This window comes from Rhipicephalus sanguineus, chromosome 2, assembly GCF_013339695.2.
Source record: "Rhipicephalus sanguineus isolate Rsan-2018 chromosome 2, BIME_Rsan_1.4, whole genome shotgun sequence".
Taxonomy (NCBI): Eukaryota; Metazoa; Arthropoda; class Arachnida; order Ixodida; family Ixodidae; genus Rhipicephalus; species Rhipicephalus sanguineus.
The window spans coordinates 122,851,679-122,870,949 of record NC_051177.1 but is presented as its reverse complement, the minus strand read 5'-3'; the positions used below and the strand labels follow the sequence as shown (position 1 = coordinate 122,870,949).

Below are 19,271 nucleotides of genomic sequence, written 5' to 3'. Positions count from 1 at the left end.
GTTAGTAAACGTTACTACTTGCGTACTTGCACACATACGTCCGCTTCTGACGTGTAAAGAAAGGGGTGCAGCCGCATCTAGAGTAGCATGTCGTCAGTGGGTGAAAGGGGATGTGAATTGGTTGAAGAGAGGTCTACTGACACCACACAATGCTTTTTATAAATATTTTTATTGCGCAACATTATTTTCAATGCGAGAGTGTAGCGTTTTTCGTTTTGGCGATATAGAACGGGCAAGGATTTATTCTTACGCAAGAATTAATTGTGCACTGTCGGATGACACGCATAGTAAATAAATAGGTTACACTGACCAGTGACATCGCCTGTGCATGGTCTAAATACAAATTTGCAGGGAAAGCCACCCAGGAATGTTTATGCACCAGAACCGAAAACAACAAAATACTCATGCACCAAGTGTTATACGACAAGGTTCTAAAACTCAATATAGATTGAAGGTTATCCACCGGATATAACGAAGCGCTCACTAACTGACTAACAAGCATAGTGTCGATCGCATGCGGTGAAGCGATACCCCGAAGAGTTAAACAAAAGCGTCAGTTTTCCATTTGCCCGGAGGTTGGGGGATTGGATTAGCTGAACAGTGGACATTGAGGAAAGCACAGGAGATAAACCTATCATATCGTTGTCAGAATTTGAAAGTGCACTTAAATATCAGCTATACGTTTACAACAAAAATACGGCTGGGAACAGTGGCTGGCAACGTAAGTGCACCCGCACCCCTCCCCCCCCCCTTACCCTCCCCTTCCTCGTCGGTAAATTCAGGCGAGGGGGTGATGGAGGAGGGAGGCCGGAGTTGCGCACACATGACTCCCATCCCGCAGCTGACGCTTCTGCTTGCTTTTACAACACCCGCTGCTACGGAGAGAAAGTAGAGGAATGGCCACCTGGTCAGGTACACCCTTTCTCTCTTATTGTGCTGGAATGCATGTTATCCATGCTTCACTACACACCGGCAAAGCCTCTAACTCTAAAACAAAATTGTGTTCGGCACCTGTAGTACACAAAATCATTGCCCCCCGAGATTTGTACTTTGCAGCGTTGCTTTACAAAGACTCAGAGATGACCATTGATTTAGGTGCGAGCTTTGAAATTTGTTCTAATATGCCAAACACAATAGGTATAGCTGCAAACTAAGTATAAGTAACGAAAAAATAATGCAGTTGCACCTAAACCTGTGTGAAAAGCCACGAAAACGTTTTATTTCTAATATAAAATATGACCTGTAGCATAGCACGACACTGCTGCCACCTACATTTTTTTTTTGTTTAGACTGTAAGCTAACTGTTGCAACAGGTCTCGTTGTACTACAGGAGCACCACCAGCTTCCCGTGAATACATGTGCCTCGCGCTTACATTTTTATCGTGTTGACAGATATTGTGTGCGTTTATTGTGTGCTTATCGTACTCGACATTCGTCGACTGGGCATTTTCCGCGTGTTGGGGCGTTCTCCTGCCTTGATCCAGTGGCGGATGATAGTCGTCGTTCGTTGCCGCTCAACACAGCCTCATGGGACGCGCAGCTTTGTGTCCGCGCTCAAAAGTGCTTTCTTGCTTCGTTCATCGATTACTCACGTTGATCGAGTGATTCAATATCGAGTGTACTTCCGAAGACAATCCGCGTCCGAGTGTTGGGACAAGCGGCGACCGCGGTTCCACAGGAAGGGAAGCGTGAGCCTTTTGACGAGCGACTATGAAGAGGCACAGCCCATGCCAAACTTGGGTAAGTTGAAGGTCGCTGAACTACGTAACTTTGTTACTTCATTGCATAATAACTACTACGCAGGAACCGGCGTGTTGGCATAGCGAGGATGATCAACCAGATACCCGATAGGCAGGTATGTTTTGTGCTTTGAGTGCACTTATATACACCACCATAAATTACATGTTTGAAGGATGCGCGTTGCGCTACGCGATCATATGTTTCGATCATGCAAGCCTCGTGTCGTTGTTCTGTTATTCCTTGACTGTTTACTGTACGAGATCATCGCTTGAGAGTGTTTCTAGAATCCCTTATCGCTGATAGAAAGTGCTTGCTTTTTAAACACATGGGTTGTCTCGTAATGTTTTCACGGTGTTGCTGCGAGAGTTCACCAAACTCGGTAATAACGGGCAAAAATATCACAAAACTGGGGACATCACAAGACTGGGGACTTGATAGAAAAACACACAGCCCTGACACGCGCACGCGATGATGGGTATGTTTTCGTGGTTGCGTCCCCGAGCTTTTCGCGAGAAATCCATGTAGTTGTTTTGTGGTTAGGACTTCAACCTAGCTGCCTCATAAATGTTTTAAAGGAGCTCACTTGAAGTAAATGTGTTTAAGTGAATTACGTTACGTACTGCTACTAAGTGCACACTCCAGAAAATGCGTACTTAATTTGAAGAAGCACATGTTTATATCAATAGTGTTATTAGATGAATATGTCAATTAAATTAGGTTAATTAAGCTAACACATGCTACGCTTTGTTGCAATATTGTGTGTTTGAGAAAATATGCGTGAGCTCTTGTTCTGCCATTATATATTTTCTCTTAGCATCTGCGTGAGCTCGTGTTCTGTCATTATATATTTTTTCTTAGCATCTTGAAGTGCACGAGGTTCTCTATCACAAATAACTTAGGTTGTGCTCATGTAGTAAGAATGTTGCTTTATTCTGTGGTGCTTTAAGTTATTGTATTTTCACGCTTTTTTTTTTTACTCAGCATGGTACCAATATTGATTTTGTGTTTATTTAGATTTGTAAGGTCATAAATTAAAAGAAAAAGATCTCAATTCTCATATATGTTTCCAGAAGTTCACAGAAAGTTGGAAAATATTCTCGGTTTTGTGAAGGGCTTACATAACTGAAAATGAAATCAAATTGACAGCTCAACTGTACAAGACAAACTACATGTGAATTCGCTTTAGAGAACGAAAAGTTTGTTTCCTGAATGGCTTACATTCATGATGTAATACAATGTGTATGGCTCGTTCCCACCTCACACCAAGTGCACATGGATCACGCACTCTTTTCATTTTTTTTTATATTTCGATAAAAGTGTATCTCGTTTTTGTCATCTGCATCACCCATACGGCTACGTGCATATTCCGGGTAGTGCTTACTGTGTACATGTGTGAATGTAGAACACGCAGTGGCACTCTTTCAATAGTCTGCAAGTGGCTAGTTCACTAATACAGCTGTTCTTATTGCACCCTGATCCCTTCATTGAAGGGTCGATCTCTTTAATATATGAATATAGACTTGCCTGAAGACATGTTTGGTACTCACTATCTGTGTGTGGTTGGGTTTGTTTTGCGTGAAAATCAACGTTTCTTTGTGGTATCTGTTATGCATGTATCAGCGATGAGAGCTGTTCATGGCACCGACACAGAGGACAGGTTGCAGTACAAGATAGGAGCATACATCCTGCAAGCCCGGGCAAGCCATAATGAGTGGTAGGCATTTCTTTTCATCACTAGATTGGGACAGTTTGGACACGTAGCACCTATTGAGATACAGCGTATACTGGCCTTTAGCTTATGGGTGGGAAACCTATCTTCTGCACTTCAGTGCAATGCATATTATTTAGTTTGCATTCCTTGAACATGGAACGTGGAATAGTTTGTATTGTTGAGTTTGTAATTTTTGAACATGGGATGTCGCCAGAATCAACGTTTTGAAACTTGGAGTTCTCTTCATAAAGGGAGCAACTGTTAATTCTTGATGTTGCTATCTTGATGAAGGCAAGTCTACTCGTTCAAGAGTTGGCTGCAGCGACATACTCTGTTTGAGGATTTCTTCGTCTCTTCAAGCCTCCTCCATCTTCCACCGAACATCTGTGTTGTGTGTGCTGCCATGAAACTGTGTGGTGAAACTGTGTGGTGCTGCCATGAAACAAAAAATTCAGGCGTGCGCAGGCACAGCTGCATCGAAGAAAAATAATTATTTCTTTGTTAAAGATAGTGAAGGCACACTAACGCAATCTCAGCCAAGATTATTAATAGTTGCCGACTCAATTTTAATGTAGTAGTTTCGTCGCTGAGCTTACGCACAATAAAACTCATCAAAAAATGGGAAGCAACCACGCATGCTCCAGTGTTCAGCTAACAAGTCATTACTGCCTTTCTTTATGTTTTAGTGTTCCCTGAGCCTTTCTTTCATACACTGCCCCATTTGCCCCACATAATGCTTATCCCATGATCTGATAAACGATGCCTTCTTTACAGAGCGCATAACGTGTCCTGTGATTCCTATTGCAGCCAAGTGAGTGCCTGGGTTGCAACTTTTTCATAGTTTAGCACGCTTATTTGAGGCCGTGAACACTATGCTGATGATTGACCGAGCACCAACTGTTTTTATATTGTCGGATATCCTGGGCAGGTATGACATAGTGGCAAACATATTTTGGCCATTACGATTAGCCGTTTCATTGGCCTGGCAACTGGAAGGTGTTTTTTTGAGTAGGGCTTCTGCAGCCAATACAGCAAGGGGAGCACGATATCCTGCTTGCGTCCAGCGAGTCCTTGAAATCAAGCCTCGTCCAAAAGAAATGGGAACAGGATTATTTAGTACAATATGCTAGCACATAAGTTTTTAAATGTTTTAGATATGAGGATGACTGTCTCTTCATTAAATACTACAAAGGTTCTTTCGAATCTGAAGCCACTAACATATTAACACTGGCACATGATTACTAACACCCGCTGGTGCTTACCCACGAGCATCCAGGCAAGGATTGTACCATATCAGGTTCCTGAATGTACAATTTCATTCACATAAAAGCTGCATGAGCTAGTCATACGAACTGATGGGAAACAAGCCATTGCTGCCTTTTAGTTTCTCCCACTCAATAATGGTAAAAAGGTGCATTGTCTGACACTGCCTCGACAGTGGCGTAGCGAGGGGGTAGCAGACAGAGCCCATGCCCCCACCCACCCTCCTCCCTGAAATGAATTTCTGCCTATGCCTCTGCGGCTCGCAAACACGGTAAAAATTTCTGTTCCTATTTCTTGTGGACAAGCCTTAATTTCCAAAGAACTTCCCTGACACAAGCAGGATATTCTGTTCACCTTGCTGTATCGGTTGCATATGCCCTACCCAGAAAACCACCTTCCAGTTGCCAAGCCAAAAAAAAAAGGCAAATCTTGATGGCCGAAAAATGTTTGCCACTATGCCATATCTGCATGTGATATTCAACAATATAAAAACGGTTGGTGCTTGGGATCATCAGCATAGTGTTCATGGCCTCAAATAAGCATGCTAAACTATGGAAAAGCAGCAACCCACATACTCAGAGGAGAGGATTGGCTGCAATAAGAATCACAGGACACTTTACATGCCCTGCAAGGAAGGTACCGTTTATCAGATACCCCTATCATGGGGTAAGCATTATGGAGGGCAAATGGGGCAGCATCTCAAGGAAATCTTCTTTACATTGCAACAATGTAAAGAAAGGCAGGGATTGCCGGTTTGCCGAAGAGTAAAGAAACTATACTGCATTGATCATTGAATCAGCAAGTATTCATATTCTTGAGATTGCGTTAGTGTGTCATTACACTATTTGTCAAAAAAAGAACTATTTTTCCTGGCCGCAGCTGTGCCTGCGCATGTTGAAGTTTTCCTTTTTAAATTATAAATATGTGTGATCTGAGTCCAAAAAACACTTAAAAGTTAGCGCCTATCTGTGTCCCTTCTTGTCCTGTCTTCACTAGTCTCTGCGATAAACATAATGGTTTCAATGTTATGCGTACCCACGTGTTCTTGCATTGATAACGTCATCTGCAGGCATTTACAAACAGCAAAAGGCAATGAAACATATATATTCTGCCACTATATTATCAAGTGATACAAAACTGACTCATGCGAAGCTCTAGGACACACTTTCGCAGTGCATTCCAATGCTCTATTTCTCTATGTGGTGGGCCTTAATATCCCCTCTTCTGACCTTACTGCTATTTATGAACAGATTTATGGTATTTTTATAGGTTGTGGTGCAACCTAGTTTTGTGCAGCATCTTGCAACATGCGACTACTTATTTCCTTCCAACAAAGCCTTGTTGTCAAATAATCGATAAGCCTGAGAGTGATAACCTGTATCGGAGAGAGCCTTCATTAGAAGGCAGGGCATACCCATATGTTTCATCACATTGTTTGGAACATGATCCCACCACATCTATAAAGGTACCATAAATCTGTACATCACACGGTTCACGACAGACTGAGCCCTACCACACAAAGATATGTGTAATGCACTGTATGATGATGCCTTGAATAGCCTTGTTTGACAGCAAAGTTCAACTGTTCATTAAACTCATACTACGGTGGAAGGGTGTACTTTTTAGCAATACTTGTAACTGGGCATGTTGGTACATACTCAGGAGGGAGCATGAGATAATAAACGGACAGTGCTCCTTGCTTCTCTCCTGGATATAAATTTGATTACTGCATTTTACTGTTTGTACATGCACTGTAAATGATGTTATCTCTGTGAAGACATTTGGGTTCAGGTGATATTTTAAGCATCTGCGTGATTTCTAGAAAAGTTAGTTGTGAGTTCAGCACTGCTTTGTGCTCTTTTCTTGAGTAGCTGTGCTATCCTGTCAAGATGTTTAATAAGTAACAACACACTCGAATGTGAATTCTTCTTTGTGGCAAAACAGTGCAGACAACGGGACGAAGAACATACAGGGCACAGCGCTGGCTATCAACTGATTTCTTTATTGGGAAGACAGAGAATCTGTAGGCAGGCGAGCAAAAATCGAAAAATGGCACATACACTATCAAGTGACTCGGCATTACTATCAATTATGATAGGGTTTACAAGATGCGACAAAAGCAGATTTCATTATAACGTAAAGACGAGCAAAAAAAATGGCAAAAAAGAACGATGACATGGTGGTCAGTACCAAACCGATTAAAACCGCTAAAATCTGACATTCATAAATCAACAAAAACGAAGAACTAGAGTCTAAAAAAAGGTTTGTAAGCAAGTAACAGCAAGGCTAGAAAACTGCAAACACGAACAATCAAACAGAAAACAAAAACATGTGACAACAAGCCAGGCCCATAGCCAAGGGGAGGGAGGGGGGGGGGGCTAGGGGGCTCGCCCCCCCCCCCCCCCCCCCGGAATTTCGAAGACACATGGTGTTTTATCGAAAATAAATCATGAAAATAGGCGTTTTTCTCAAATAGTCAAGGCTTTCAACAAGTGCCACCCCCCGAAAAAAATTCCTGGCTATGGGCCTGCAACAAGCGTAGTGATCACAATTGAGGCTCAAGGTAGCTAATTTCTTTGTCAAAGAGTGCTAGTGATGGCGCGCTAACGCAAGCTGCTCCTCTTTTGTGAATTATGTGCGCCTCACAAATTTTGTGTGCACATTGATCTCGATATTTCGTGAGAACTTGCACATTGTCAAGCAAAGGGGAGCAGCCGCATGATGTACAATGCCAGGTTACTGCCTGTTGTCGCTTCTCACGCATTCTGTCATTTATGCACCGTCCGGTATGTCCTACATATGATTTTCCGCATGATAATGGAATGTCATAAACGACATTCTTCATGCATTCAATGAAACGATTTCTGTGCTTCTTGTCACAGCAAGAGGAGATTGTTTCATCACTGTTCACTAGCCTGCATAGCGTACAAAACTCGTACGCCTACTCTGCCGGCAGTCTTTTTCAACCTATGAGAGAAACTTTGAATGTAGGGAACGACAGCCAAGCGAGAGCGAGTGTGCTCGTTTGGCCTGTCATTTCTCGTCGTTCTAAGAATGACCAGCAGCTTTTCTGCTGGGGAGCTCAAAAGAGCACTAGGGAACCCCGCGCTCCTCGAGCGTTCCACCTGAATCGTAAACTTATTTCCGTCCACTGAGGGCATGATCGGACGAGGACGTTTCTGATGTTGGAATAGCCTATTCCTCTTTTAACTAGCTTAGAGTATGCAGAAGGATACGGAAGCGAATTCTTCTGAGACCAAGGAAGATAACTCCAGCAGCTGTGGTCTTCATGGGCTACGAGCAGCAAATCCAAGAACCTCAGCTCACCTTGTACAGGTACTTCTTTAGTGGTTTGAAAGTCTCGGAGGTTCTGAGAAGCGCCCTCGTCTGATCATGCCCTCATCGAACAGAAACAAGTTTTATGATTCAGGTGAAACGCTTGAGGAGCGCAGGGTTCCCCAGCACTCTTTAGAGCTCCCTAGCTGAAAAGCTGCTGGTCACTCTTAGAAGGACAAGAAATAACACGCCAAATGAGCACACTCGCTCTCGCTTGGCTGTCGTTCCCTACATTCAAAGTTTCTCTCATAGGTTGAAGAAGACTGCCGGCAGAGTAGGCGTACGAGTTTTGTTCTCCGCCCCAAACCGTCTGGCCTCCCTATGCAGGCTAGTGAACAGGGATGAAACAATCTCCTCTTGCTGTGACAAGAAGCACAGAAATCGTTCCATTGAATGCGTGAAGAACGTCGTTTATGACATTCCATTATCATGCGGAAAATCATATGTAGGACATACCGGACGATGCATAAGTGACAGAATGCGTGAGAAGCAACAACGGGCAGTAACCTGGCATTGTACATCATGCGGCTGCTCCCCTTTGCTTGACAATGTGCAAGTTCTCACGAAATATCGAGATCAATGTGCACACAAAATTTGTGAGGCGCACATTTCACAAAAGGGGAGCAGCTTGCGTTAGTGCGCCATCACTAGCATTCTTTGCAAAGAAATTAGGTGCCATGAGCCTCAATTGTGATCACTAAGCTTGTTGTCACATGCTTTTATTTTCTTGTTTTGTTTTATGTTTTATTGTTCGTGGTTGCAGTTTTCTAGCCTTGCTGTCGCTTGCAAACCTTTCTTTTTCAGACCCCGGTTCATGGTTTTTGTTGATTTATGAGTGTCGGAGTTTAGCGGTTTTAATCAGTTTCGTACCAACCGCAATGTCATCGTTCTTTCTTGCCATTTTTTGCTCGTGTTTACGTTTTAATGAAATCTGCCTTTGTCACACCTTGTAAACCCTTATGAAATTGATAGTAATGCCAGCCGGCTGAATCACTTGATAGCGTTTGTGCCATTTTTCGATTTTTGTTTGCCTGCCTATATATTCTCTGCCTTTCCAATAAAGAAATCAATTGATAGTTTGCACTGTGTCCTGTATGTTCTTTGTCCTGTTGTCTGCGCTGTTTTGCCACAATGTTCATGAACCAACTAGCCCACCTGTATCCTCTTGTAGATTCTTCTGTTGTTTGTAAAAGAGAGGTGATCAATTTCATGACTATGCAATATTTGCAAGCTGATATTGTAAGTGCGTACTCTTAAGCATGGAACCACGAAAAAATATTTCCATTTTCATAAAACTTTTGTGACCTGTTCAAGGTACCTGGTGAATATACCTTTGGCTTGCTTCCTCTAATGCTCTATTTCTAAATTTTTGTAGAAATGGTTCGTAACATGTTGCAACATGCATATTGATAAAATATATTGTAGGTTGTTAAAGAAACCACTATTTTATCATTCTTCTGACTAGAATTTAGCATTTGTGTTGCTGTATCACCAAGATGCTGCTCCACATTCCACGCGCCTATTGCTCAAATGCACCTTGCACAAGCTGAGCATGAGCTACAAATTGCTCTGGGATAGTTTTGTTTAAAACAATCGAGTGGAATAGGCCTACTGATGAACCCAGGAGTCATGCATGGAGTACCATTTGAGTAGCGAAAGGACACTATTATGCAACATTACATCAAAGAAGCTGACCGAGCTAATTGGTCTGCATATGATAGCTGGCCTATCTATTACACCACAGCTCTAAGAAGTGCTGTATAGTGGTTTGTTTTCTTATGTTTTTGATCAAAGCAGCATGAAGCCAAGGCTATGGGGTTGGACATTGAATACACATTGATCATTCAAATAAAATGGTAAAAATGATATCACTATTTCGAAACGGAAAGTCATTAGTCATGAATTGCAGCATCTGTTGTGTTGTGCTAAGCTGTTCGCTTCAGTGCCAAACTACATTTTCACACTCTCTTGCAGGTTTCAAATACAGCAACTGTACCACAACAGTGCAGCGCAGGAGATCCTATCGTCAGTGCCGCGTCGAGAAATTAAATAAAAAAGCGCTTACTCCTGGAAACTGCTCGTATCGTCTTATTGGTTTGTTTGTTATTATAAAACTGCACTTTCATGAGAATTGAATGAATTAGCCCCATTTATTGTCCCATCGAAACTAAATAAATTGTCAATGTAAAGCTTGTTTCCAAATGCCTGCATCATAGGCCTATAAGATTACTTATTGGCTTCAAAATGCTCTTACATGTAAAGAACGCTGTTGATATAGTCATTGCAGGAAATGGTCTGCTGATATTTTTGTTACAAAGCTCTAAAGTGTACACACTTTCATATTGTTAACCACAAAGAGATTTATTGAACTGTGTGCAGCAAACATGCTGTTGCAGGCATAAGGCTGCAATACGCTGAAACTCGTGCGTCAGAATTCTACACACTAACAGCAGCCAATTCCTTGTAGACCCTAATTAGGTGTGGATTAGACTGACATAAGACAGTCTAATGATTCCGATGTCTAAAGACATTGGTGTCTTTATTGAAATACATTAAATGTTTTTATAAGGGATATACTTCTGTGAGATTAGCTGATGCATGCTCCTTGAATTAAGTAAGATGCAATTTTTCTAGTTCATGAAGTTGACCGACGTTGCCAGATTGTGTAGCAAGTTTTCATCAATAGTTGTTGCAAATAGCTAACATTCATGGTGGAAGTTTGCTAACTTTCAAATACTATTTTCCTGCATTCAGTAACTTAGTAGTAACCATCATGGCAGTAATGTTACTAGCTTAGCTTACTACCTTCCAATAAGTAGTAACGGGAACTAGTAACCGTCATGGTAGTAAATTTACTAACTTTCTGTTACTACCTTCTGGTATGTAGTAACTGCAGGTAGTAAATTTACTAACTTTCTGTTACTACCTTCTGGTATGTAGTAACTGCAGGTAGTAAATGACATGGTAGTAACTTTACTACCTTGCCGTTTACTACCTGCAGTTACTACTTAGGTAGTGAATGTTGTGACAACAATTTACTACCTCAAAGTTAGTAAGTAGCACTACCTTTTTTTTAAGAGTGTTGACGTCTTTCCGCAGAGACATCATTGAAAATATGTTCATTGTTCTTTTCTGATATACAATTGACCTTTTTTTTCTTTCTAACCTTGGTATCCCTTCTTTTATTTAACGAAAAATTGTTTTATTTTATTTAACGACAAATGGTTTGGCGGAACAGTATTTTTTCATCGCCCTTGTATATCAACGACGCGCCATTAAATATCGTAAGTGGGTGCACTCCCATCTTCGCGATCGACCTATAAATCACGAAAAAATGACAATTTTCGGTGTACAGGCTACCTTAGGCATTGTTTATTAACCGCGGAGTGCTCCGTATGACATTATGAAGTAAACAAACAAAAGAAAAACAGGTCACTGAAATTACACTTTGCCCTGGAAACCGTTATACATTATTTGGATAGCGCGCAAGGCGACCCGAATAGATGAAAGAGATGGGTATGGCGGCTGGTGATTTCCGAAAATGCTCCATCGCTCTTTTTTCCGGGGTGGTAAACACACGCACAAAAAATAAATAAATAAAAGTAAAACACGATTACGTACCAAGACGCCGACGCAGTAACCGCGTTTTCTATAAAAAGTCATTTACCATGCGGGCAATCTAGATCACATATTTCTCCACCCTTTTATTTTTCTTTACTATTTGCTTCCAACGATTTCTTCGTCCGACTGCGTTCATCATTTATATAGTCGGAATAACGGTCCTGCCACTAGAATTGCACTTATTTATGTTGTCTTTTTTGTCGTAAAGTCGGCTTTCAACATTGGAGGCCTCGGCAAGAAGGAAATAACTAAATAAAGAAATGAGATGAAGAGGAAATCGAGGCAATTGCCATACAAGCATATAGAAAAACAAACATAAGTTAAAAAAAAAATAGAGCATCGGAGGTTATCCCGCTTCTTGCGATTGGATTTTGCTCGAAAAACGGAGTCGACATTTTCGAAAGCATAAGAAAGCCACTGCATGACGCGAACTCGGTAAACGAAAACCGAGACGAACTCGTTTATCGTCTCAACGCGAAGTTGGAACGGGTGCAATGAAGAGCGAAGGAGCGTACATTATGACCCAGCGGAGAATTTATTACTCTGGCGCCCTCCTCGGATGCAGATGCATATATTCCATACAAAGCCCCGAGGAAGTGGCGACTGCGTCGCATCGAGATGCCGTGCGGCTGAAGTTAAAATTTATAGCCATGAGAATTCACTGCGATGATGGGAAAATACTTAAGATAAAAATTGAGCATTTCGCACAGGGAGTTTCAGGGAGGCCAAAAGTTAAGTTAAACCTTTTCTTGAGATTAGATAGATAGATAGATAGATAGATAGATAGATAGATAGATAGATAGATAGATAGATAGATAGATAGATAGATAGATAGATAGATAGATAGATAGATAGATAGATAGATAGATAGATAGATAGATAGATAGATAGATAGATAGATAGATAGATAGATAGATAGATAGATAGATAGATAGATAGATGTGTTTAACTTTATTTACGTGTTGTTGGTGTTGTTGTCAGAGCCATAAAGTTAAGCAATAATACGAATATAATCGAAACCACTTGGCAGAGAAGGAAAAATATGCGTATTTTCATTTTCAGACGAATAGCAGAGGATTCACATTTAAGCTGCAGGTTCTTCAATGCATACGCTTGCATCGTCTGGAAAAGAATGTTACAAATGAAGCGGATAGACCATATTGAAAGCTAGAGCGCATTTATCCGCATTGCGCAGGATTCGACGACACTTCTGAACGTTCCAACTCCGTTGTTCTTGAATTCAAATGCCCACTCCAGCAGTCACGTGATCTATCGTGTTTCTTGGATCCAGGTTTACATGTCACGTGCGCAAAGCTCGTTGTTTACGTAAAGATGCTTCAAGAATTCCACCTGCATACATCAAAGGAGCGCAAAGAGCTGTCTCCCAACAGCGGCAGGACTTCAAAGAGTAAATTCGAAAGAGACTGAGAAACGATTGCGGGACTACTCGAATTTCTGTTGCCCAATTGCGCGGAGTGCGGTGCATCGATTGAAGATCCTCTGTATTATTCAAATCTATTTATCTCTCTCAACAACCGCTTTCGTACAACACGAAAAAAAGAAAAAACGATTGTATAAGCGTATACGAACGGAATGCCTGACGTGCTACGCAATTTTGTAAACATGCGCACGTATACACCCTGCGACAAGCGTTACACACGAACGCTTGACTGCTACGCTAAACGTGACAGGAGAAGGACACGAGAGACAGGGCAGAAAGGGAGCGTTGTACATATACATTCCCATAGAATAACAACATACAAGAGTAATCCAGAAGCAAGTGTATAGAGTACATGGCGAGACATCACATGAAAACCGTGTCACGCTTAAGTCAAAGAGGACTTCACCCGCAAGCCTGTCTTTCTCTTTAGTTGATGCATGTTTTGTTCTTGCTTTTATTTAAGTTTAGTGTCTTCTCGGTTTAACGTGTTGTAAGGAAGAATAAACTACGCGTAACACGCTGAACGTGAATAGCGAATGACGACGAGAACGTGAAAGAGAATGTATACGTGCAGGCTCGATCGGTGTCTTCCATTAAAAATTAAAAAGAAAACAATGGTACCTTGCACTGAAGAGTGAAGAAGCACGAACAACGGAGACAAAGGTTAGACAGACATAACAAGAACTTTGTCGAACGTTTGTTCCTGTTGTTTGCCGAATATATATATATATATATATATATATATATATATATATATATATATATATATATATATATATATATATATATATATATATATATATCGAACAAGAGATGAAGAGTAGAGAGATCAACCAGGTGAATTGCCCGATTGCATACGAGAGTTGCGCTATGGGAAAGTGACGGTGGTTTGTTTCCATTGAGACCTGGTGTTTTTAAAAAACACACAAGCGTGCTCGTATTAGTGCGTGTGTGTTGGTATCCTTAACGCTTCCCATCGTTCCCAGATCCTTGCAATGCCTTAACCTCCGACCAGGTGCGCATACCGGGCAACTGGTGACGCATGGTTGAAGAAGAACGAAGGAGCGCGTTGTACTGAAAACGATGCAGGGCGCGGCACCCGCATATCGCCTCATTCTCCATCTTTGTCCCGCGTCTCATATCGACAGAAGAGGCGCGTATGGAAGGAGGAAGACGGCGAGTCAGACCAACTCTTTCTTCCGTCCCATTAAATAACGCCAGCGTCGCGTCAGCTCAGGCCACGGTCGTCCGCACCTTATAAACAAAACCCAGCCTCGCCCTCTCCGTTTGTATACCGCGCGCGCGCGCGCACGCACGCACGCACGCACGCACGCACGCACACACACGCACGCACGCACACACACACACACACACACACACACACACACACACACACACACACACACACACACACACAGTGCGTGTCGGTCTCACTCTTCCCTTTGTCCTCGCGTGTTGTGCTCAATTCAAATTAGACGAGCTCACGCGCCGTGAACTTCGGGAACGTTCGTCGCTTCGCAACGAGGACCCCGGCTGCGCAAAGGTGGTTTGTGTGTACCTATATATATATATATATATATATATATATATATATATATATATATATATATATATATATATATATATATATATATATATATATATATATATATATATATATATATATTTTTACCGGAGTGCGCGGCAGAAACCACTGAGCGCGGGTGAGTGGAGCCGTCCGACGCTTGTGCGCGCGCGCCTCTCTCTCTGCACAGAGTGCACGGCGCTGCCAAGTCGGCGGTGCACAATGGGTTCTTCTCCTTTGGCTGCATTACTTATTCACGCGAGGACGTCGTCTTTAACGACGACAGCCGAGGACGAAGAGGAAGAAGGACGGGGTCTCTGCAGTTCGGTTGAGCGGAGAGGCGCGGAAATCGGGAGAAAAAAGAAATAATAATATAAAATTGGACGAACAAAAAGAGGAGAAGAATATCGTACTGCGCAGAGCAGTCTTCGTCGCTAGAGCTTTGCTCTGATCTTCGTGCATTAGGCCACGGGAGTATTTTGTTAGCGCATACTGGAGTAGGTTTGGTGTGGGGACGTGGTTGGTGGGTGGGGCGGCTGTACTGATGGTCCCGGGGTGCGGGCGTGCCCGGAACGAGGAAAATAAAATCCGCGCTCTGAGAGAGGCTGCCGAAATGGAAAGAAGGGAAAGGGAATCGGAACAGCGAAAACTATGAAAAGGGATAAAACTGGGGACCTATACCGCTTGACTTAAATCAGCATGGTGCTAATAAAGAAACCCAGGCAAGACAAGCAAGCGCTGGTTCCCAACTGACTTACTGAAAACAAAAACAAACAAAAACTTAAACTGTAGATAGATAGATAGATAGATAGATAGATAGATAGATAGATAGATAGATAGATAGATAGATAGATAGATAGATAGATAGATAGATAGATAGATAGATAGATAGATAGATAGATAGATAGATAGATAGATAGATAGATAGATAGAGTACACCATTAGGCGCGATGTATTATGACGCAGCGCTTAATTAGGGTCCACAAAAAGACGTAATTGAATGACCGACTACGTTGCGCTTACAGGCAGCGACGTAATACATACGACGATGTCGTAGCAGTGCTTTTTTGCTAGGGGTAGGAGGGGGGAAGGCGGTGTTAAAAGATAGCGGCCGATAATATCACCAGTAAAATGACCGGAAGAAGCGCGGAGCGAACCGTCGATTCAGCACTAACGACGATAGCAACGCAGGAAACCAGCGATATACATTGTCACGTGATTGTGGCGATGAACGATGCAGCTGCCAGACCTGTAATAAATACTTCTTTCAACGAACTTGTGCCAAGTAAAGCAATACCAGCTACGTGCAAAGATAGCTACTAGAGCGGCCGTCGCCCCTTGATATATGCCTCGTGTGAAACGTCTTGGAGATTCGCTTCAATGCATGCGTCATCGTACCTTCCATAATTATCGATGATATTTACGTAAGCTGTAGAAAAAAAAATAATAATGATTGTTGTGGTTTAACGTCCCAGAACCACGATATGATTATGAGAGACGCCATAGTGGAGGGCTCCGGGAATTTCGACTACCTGGGGTTTTTTTAACTTGCACATAAATCTAAGTACATGGGCCTCCAGCATTTTCGAGCTCTAGAAAGAACTAATCTATTCGCGTCGTTCACACAACGCGATTAGACCAATCGGAAACACTCGAGAAGGTACCGATGCACTGCTTGCGCCGAGTGATAACACTTGTAACATTCATGGGCGTTGAAATCCGGTCACAGTGAAAAAGAAGAAGAAAAAAAGGAACAAGTATACGCGTACCAATATTACGGGAAAGAATATAGGAAAGAGCACTCTGGTACTGCACTGGCCTGCCCTTCTTTCTTTCTTTCTTTCTTTCTTTCTTTCTTTCTTTCTTTCTTTCTTTCTTTCTTTCTTTCTTTCTTTCTTTCTTTCTTTCTGTCCTTCTTTCTTCCTTTCTTTCTTTCTTTCTTTCTTTCTTTCTTTCTTTCTTTCTTTCTTTCTTTCTTTCTTTCTTTCTTTCTTTCTTGTCCTGACAACTCTGATATCCTGTGATCATGAACCAACAGGACGTCAGCAAATTCTCGAGAAGTTTATCCAATTGTGAGCATCGCTATAGACACATGTACCACAATCCTCGGCACGTTACTTCCATGTTGTCTCAATTTCCTTCGGTCTTCCTAGTTTCTTTCGGTTTTGTTTCCAAAAGCTCACGGTGGATTACGGTCGACAAAGCACGTGTCGAGCTCCGTTCCACTGGGAAGCGCTCACCAAATTGCTTTCCCCGCTCGAACTGAAAGCCTTTTCCAAGCTTTCTGCGTGTGCGCTGTCACTCAGAATTTGTGTCAACCCACACCTCATTCGCTTAGGCTTTTCGATGACTCGAACGTCTGGTGCCGGCGTGCGAAGTGCCTGCTTCGCTTTAGGCAGTACAACTCTTCTCTAAGAAAAAAAAAAGAGTACCTGTAACCATTTGGCAAGTCCTGCCTTGCCACACATAGAGAGTATTCTTTTCTTTTTACACAATATAGACTTTTAATAAAAATTCTGTGATAGTGAGGCCTCTGTCGTCTTCGCAAACGAACTCTACGCCGAGGCGGGAAAACATTGTCGCACTTCGAGTTGCATTCAAATGAGTAATTACCGACAATTTGTTAATTAACTTTTTAATTATGAACTTTAGGGCGGTTGTTTCCGTGGAAGAGTTATAGGGCGCGACAATTTATGACATGCCCATTTTTTGAAACTCGCAAAAAACGCAAGTAATTTGAAATAATAATCACCGGAATTCAAGACCCCTATTGAGGTGATACCGAAACTGAGCGCGCCGGGCGCGAAGGCAATCAGTCAGCCCGCGTACGTCAGACCGGAAGCTCACATGACAATTTTTGTAGCGTTAGCTACACTGGCCTAGCCGGAGCCGATTTTGCGTGGATCCTCAAGAGCCGTGGTGCGCATGCGCGAGGATCAGTTATGCCACACAGCTGGCTCACCGGAGCCGGCATCTCACGTGCTCTCCGCCACCGCCGCGCGCGACTCGCCGCTGCTGGTCTGCGCGTTCGGGAGGAGTGACGTCGTAGCCATGGCAGACACACTGGCGCCGGCGCGCGCGCAGCTATTCGCCTTCGCTGTGCAGTCGCCGTCTGATATGTACTGCGCTGGAGCCGCTTGATAGCGCCTCTGACTGGCGTTTGCAGGTGGGTAACGCCATGGAGAAGGAGAGCGCAAATGCTGCTCAACGGCGCAGAAGAGCCGAGAAGCTTTTCTCATCGGATCCCGAAGTAGTTGGCTGGCAATTAGCGGTTCAGCGTACGAAGAATGAACAGAAGAAGGCTAATAATCCTAGACAATCTGGAAAGCTAAGAATAATCAGCTGAACCTTTGGCTAACGCTACGTATATCCTGGCATAGCCGAGCTAAGACACTGCAATTTTTTTGTATCTGTTTCTTTCTATTTCTTGCTCTCCCTATCTATTTTTTCTCTTTCTCGCTCTTTCTATCTTTAATCCTATTTTTTTTTCCTTTTTCATTTCTCTCCCTTTATTTCTCTATTTCTTTCTCGTTCTGTCTTGCTCTCTGTTTTTTCTATCTCTTTTTCTTGTCTGTTTTTCTTGTATCTCTTTCTATGTATTTCTCTGTCTTTCTATATTTTTATCTCTCTTTTTCTCTCTTGTCTTTCTATCTATCGCTTTCTTCCTCTCCCTCTATCTCCTTCTCTCTTTCGTTCTTCCTCTCCATTTTCTCTTTCTCTCTCTCTCTCTTTCACGTGTTTCACGTGCTCCACTTCGCCGAGCAGAGTTTTTGTTTAACGCTCGCACCTGCTGTACTCGGTAGTTGGGCTTGCCCAATTCCTGTGGCGCACACCCACCTGTGGAGTTTTGCGCGACGGAGCACAAGTTACCGATAGCTTAAACTGCTTCGCTGTTAAAATAATGATTCCCACTCTACCGAAGCGAGATATCGCGAGAGAAAAGTGACTAAGTTGAATGCGCGTTTAAATGCAAGAACGTGGCCAATGGTCAATAAATTTGTTTCTTGTAAACACAGAGCATCGAAATGTTCTGCGCGAGCCACGCTAACTTCGGCTTATTTTACAGCGTTACGGAACCCTTGAACGTTTAAAGAAGTAATTTTCAGCGTATCGGTCATATTGAAAAAAAATCACAGCATATCCACGGAGTGAATGATGATGCGTGGGCGAAGCTGCGGAGGTTCATCGGTAAACCATGAATCTTCCGTGAATTCTGTCCAGTACATCATCACCGACGTGAGATCGGGCGCGTTTATACTAAAGGTTCGATGAGAGTTATGACGACTTGCAGCTCACTTTAATTTTACATGTACGCTGTGAATTTTCATTGTTTAGAAAACCATTGCTTTAGAAAACATCTGGCGCCTTTCGTTAAGCAGGTGGCGTCTTTTCGTTTTGCTTTAGAAACATCTGGCGTTCTTTCGTTTTGCTTTTAGAAAACATCTGGCGTCTTTCGTTGGTTTATTTCATCAATCAACGGCGTTTTGAACAAATTTTTTATTGTTTAATCACGCACAGGAGAAATCTCACCAGGCACTACCTTGGAGGTAAACAATGGCTGCTAATGGGAATGAGAGACAGAAGAAGTCGGCTTT

At 42.5% G+C, this 19,271-nt stretch overlaps 1 protein-coding gene and 1 long non-coding RNA gene across 2 annotated transcripts in view; one reads left to right on the top strand and one right to left on the bottom strand.

The window, feature by feature from the left end:
• The window catches only part of LOC119383613 (dual specificity tyrosine-phosphorylation-regulated kinase 4), a 321,020-nt gene that overhangs the window by 85,705 nt on the left and 216,044 nt on the right, over positions 1-19,271 (bottom strand). The window lies entirely within an intron of this gene.
• LOC125757217 (uncharacterized) lies at positions 1,719-10,121 on the top strand. The gene is made up of 3 exons (XR_007415150.1): positions 1,719-1,855; positions 3,361-3,454; positions 10,025-10,121. It is a non-coding gene; the product is annotated as an uncharacterized LOC125757217 (long non-coding RNA).